Raw genomic sequence first — 4,797 nt, forward strand, 5'->3', positions numbered from 1 at the left:
GAATCTCGTTGCAGCAAGCTCAAAGGGACATGTTCAAAGACTGGTGCACAAAGATTCAACATTAGAATTGACAAAAGCAGTATGCTTCAATAATCCGTAACTGAAATCAAATATACCTCTGACAACAATAAGTATTATGAACCTTCATTAGTGATGCTATTTAAAAGAAGCCATTTAAATTAATGTCTTTGAATAACAATTACCTAGATTAAATCCAAATGAAGAATAATAATTAAATCATACCACTTGTGGTGTAGCCAAAATGTCCTTTCTCTCCTTGGTATGCCTGAGTTTATAGCCTTGATTTGCTAGACGATTACATAACTATTATGCTAATTAAACTAATCAATCTTAATAAATTTGAAGGTGAGACTAAAGGTGGGCTCTTAAAAAGTAGGGGACGAATCAGAGAGGGGGAGGACCCACATCCATATGTGTGTTAATCATAAACAAAACCCTTAATGCATGATCATCAACTTATATAATGTAAGCATGCACCACATAAATAAATTAGCCAATTAAGCAAATTTCATGTTCAATATAATATGAGTTGGATAATTAATAAGTCCAAAATCATGGAAATGTCCTCTTTCAGCCAACCGAATGCCCCAAAAATATAGCATCATAGTATCCTTGTCCAAACCAAAATAATAAAAATAAACCCACAATATTTTTGTCAAAACTTTACAACTATCCAAAATACCGTGAAACTCCATGTCCAAAATACCGTGAAACTCCATGGCAATCCCTGCCAACATTCAACATCAACATATATCAAAACTTATAACCAAAAGGAGAGGCATTATTCTTAGACTCTCAAGAATATTTCCATAGAAATAATTTGTTTCTTTGCCTCATTCTACAGTTGATATTGGACTCCTTCTGGTGCAGTGATATTGATATCAGGCTTGGAACCTGCTGTGGGATTCTGTTCTTGATATTGTTATCAGGCTTGGAACCTGCTGTGGGATTCTGTTCTAGATCTTTTTTAGAGAGACTGTTGACAGGGGACACATGCATAGGGCTTCAAGGAATTGCATAGTTCTGGTGAGTATGGCTAGCAAAAGTGGGTGAAGAAGTAGCTTTTGAATGTGCATGAACAACTTGCTTTTCGGGAAGTGGAAGAGCACCATGAATTATTGAACGAGAAGTAGAAGAAGCGTTGGGAATTTTGGAGATATTACGCCAAGCATCATGACCGTGTTCAGGTGGATCCTAAGTGGGGTTCCAACTATCATTTGCATCCATAGGTGGGATAACATGTGTAGGTTCTGGAATTTCTTGAATGTTAGGATGAGGTTGGAGGGAAGGAGATTAACCTTTTTTGATAAACAGGAGGGATACATGACACATTTGGGGACCATAGGTTTAGATTACCAATTGTGGAAAGTTGGTGAAATTCATCTGAATCAACATTAAAATGGAGAAAGAAACGAATATTTTTGTTTCTGCTAGAATCTCACCAGCTTGGTGGCATGTTTCTCCTTCCTCTGCTTCTACCTGTGCCTCATGAACTTGAATTCATTCTGTAAATAAACAAATTAATATTGAAACTGTAAAACAGGAAGCAAACAACAACACATTTCTCTTTAAAATTGTTACAAATGCAAAATGCTAATCTAAGCCACTTGACCTTACGTTCTTGCACGGTCAATGAACAGGGATAGGTTGACTGAGGAGATCGATTACAGAGGAGAAATGAGATAGCCTCAGCTCATAATAAGTCAGGATGAAAATATAGTTTGTACACAGAGACTTGTAATAATTACGACAATAATTTTCTTCAAATTGAAATTAATAAGCAAGCATTTAGGTTAGGGTTTAGCGACTTAGAATGAAGTGATGGCAGGGAAAAGAGAGAGTCAAGGATTAGAAATTCAGAGTCGCAGGGGGGGATTTTTTATATCTTCTTCTGCAATGGTAGAAAAATATGACTTCTTTTCTTTGAAATTGTAGAGGTATAAACAAATAAGAAACTTTCTTCAAAGTTACATTTTTAACTGCCAGGTAAAAACCCTGTATGCAATAATCGTTTTGTGCAAGGAGAGTATGCCATTGGAATTTGAAAAACTTGCATACAATTAATAATTTGCACCAAGAATATATATCCATATATTTACTATGGAACCCATAATGAATTTAGGATTGCAGAAGGTAATAATTGACATACGACTCGAATAACAAAACCTTACATCGTTACCTATAGCTTACATGAATTTTGGTGGGAATTTTTGCAAGATAATGGAGGCTTCAGGAAATTTTCCAGTGACAAAATGATCTATTAAACATGGGTATGCAAATTTTATGCAGAGCGTGAGTGAAACCTCAAATTTTGCATGCATTAGCTAAATTTGTGAGGTATGCAACAAATATATAATAGTGTGAGGATTTTGTGTCCATGGAATTTGACGCAAATTTGCAGAGATTAGGCCTTCACATTTTTTAACTTTACAATATAGAATAGACCAAAGGAAGGATGAACTGAAAGTGAGAGAGGAAGAGGGTATTATACCCTTGTCTTTACATGCATTTGAAGTAGAGTAAGATAAATGGTGGCCAAGAAGGGACTGAGGAATTGACAGAAGGAAACCAACAAGCAAAGGTAAGACAACCAACTGTTGATAAAAAACAATAAACTATACAATTAACCATGTGCTTACCAGTGCAACGTCAGGAGCCTACAACAATACCTTCCACAACTTTACTCTGAGCCAACATTCTAGCTCCTATAGCTGGATATTTCTAGTGCTAAAACCCTTCAGTAAAATTTTATTTCCAGAAAAATGAATAGTGCTCTCAAGGTCGAATAATGAGCAAAAATTGCAGTGGGAATACATGGTAAGGGTTTTCATTGTACCGCATTAAATCACTGTACAATTTTCCTCAAAGTGCTGCATTAAAGACAACACAAATTTTCCTTATAACGTAAATGAAAACGTGTCTGGTTCAACATTAATATGTTCTAATTGTCAGATGAACGGGAAAAAGATAAACACATCACTTAAATGAAACCATTGTTCTCATGACACAACTAAATCTAATCCGATTCATCGTGAAAGGTATCATGAAAGGGCCCACATTGAAAGTATCACACACCAAAACAAGATCAATAAACTTTCATCACCCAGACATTTATCACATGCAAAGATTGGAAATATAACAATGAGTCATATGTTTTATGTCACATACAATACACAATGGTTGTAATGTATATAACATTGAATGCTTGAACATATGTTTACTTTAAATATTAAGTATCACACACCAAAACAAGATCAATAAACTTTCATCACCCAGACATTTATCACATGCAAAGATTGGAAATATAACAATGAGTCATATGTTTTATGTCACATACAATACACAATGGTTGTAATGTATATAACATTGAATGCTTGAACATATGTTTACTTTAAATATTAAAAATATTTAAAGTACCTTGAAGCATATCATAAATACAAATGTGACATACTTAACATTAAATCATATCATAAATACAAATCTGAAACCATTGTGATGGTCATCCTTGCATATTGGATCCCAAATTTGTTTGCCAAAACCATAACAACAATTAATGATGTAATAACAACAACTAATGATGTTTGCATTCTAAGCTTGTATAAATAACAATAACTAATGATGTAATAACAATAACTAATGATGTTTGCATTCTAAGCTTGTACTAGCGCTGTTCCAATATAGCATAGCTTGTAGACATAAAAACCTTAGGACATCCGTTATAATGTGAACATGTAGGGCATGAAATAATATGTGATGCATATGAGAAAAATTAATGTGATAAGAACTCTGTGGTCCTCCCTATTCAGTGATATAGTGAAACAAAGTTACTTGTGGTAAAATTGAGGGATGACCAAGCCCTATAGAGGTAAGAAAAATTTGTAGTATATTACAAAATTAAAGGGTCAAAATTAGGTATCATTAGGAACCAAGCTTTTTATCATGAACATTACTCACCAAGAAACACTATGTGCTTGCCTCAATTATTGAGTAAGGGAAAATGTTTTACAAAGCAACATTGGCTCTTGCATAAATAAGTGTGGAAAGCTATGATCCTTGCAACAAATGAAGATAAGCTAGTAGAATTTTAGAATGCATTTTAAAGAGGAATGCCACTTCATGGTACACAAACTTCACGAGTTCCAATAAGTATCCTAGCCTAAAACCTTAGTAGATGTATAGATTGAGTTCATTATGGAGTTATAGAAGCTATATGTAGAATCTTAGAGTTTCACAAAGATTAAAGAGATTAAGAAAACTTTGGGAAAAACTAATTTGGGACTATAGTGAATGATTCCATGACCTAATGAGAAAGATATAATATCCTATTCATAAATTTCAAATCAAAGAATGGTTCATTTAAGGGATGATGGTTGTGATGAGGATTCCATTAATGCAATAAGTTATTCGAACTTCTAGGAAAGCATTAGCATAAACCATGACGATAGAATTTGAAAATGTATATGATGTTTGTGCCAGAGTAACTACCTTGATTTATCCATCATCTTCTACTATTATAACTACTAGGTCAACCATAGATATGATGTATCTATAAACATAGATCCAAGAGTTGGACAAGAGTAAGAGTACAAGAGAAGAAACTCGGTGGATAGTTTATAAATGAAAGGTCTAGTGGCAATTTTCTTTTACCTCATTGAAAGGAGGTGTACGAGCTCCTACTCTACTCCTAAAATTATTGACAGTTCTAGGTAATATTGCAAATGATTATTGTGAAATTTATAAAACTATTCTTCACCCATCACATATGTTTCTAATTTT

At 33.9% G+C, this 4,797-nt stretch overlaps 1 long non-coding RNA gene across 1 annotated transcript; it reads right to left on the reverse strand.

Annotated features, from left to right (window-relative positions):
* Positions 1-499: 499 nt before the first annotated feature.
* On the reverse strand, positions 500-2,958 carry LOC149170090 (uncharacterized). The gene is made up of 3 exons (XR_016259469.1): positions 2,661-2,958; positions 1,464-1,526; positions 500-748 (listed from the first exon to the last, which is right to left on the reverse strand). It is a non-coding gene; the product is annotated as an uncharacterized LOC149170090 (long non-coding RNA).
* Positions 2,959-4,797: the final 1,839 nt, after the last annotated feature.

Source organism: Pinus tabuliformis, chromosome 4_2 (assembly GCF_031772625.1).
Source record: "Pinus tabuliformis cultivar Carrire ecotype Pingquan chromosome 4_2, CPIR1, whole genome shotgun sequence".
NCBI lineage: Eukaryota > Viridiplantae > Streptophyta > Pinopsida > Pinales > Pinaceae > Pinus > Pinus tabuliformis.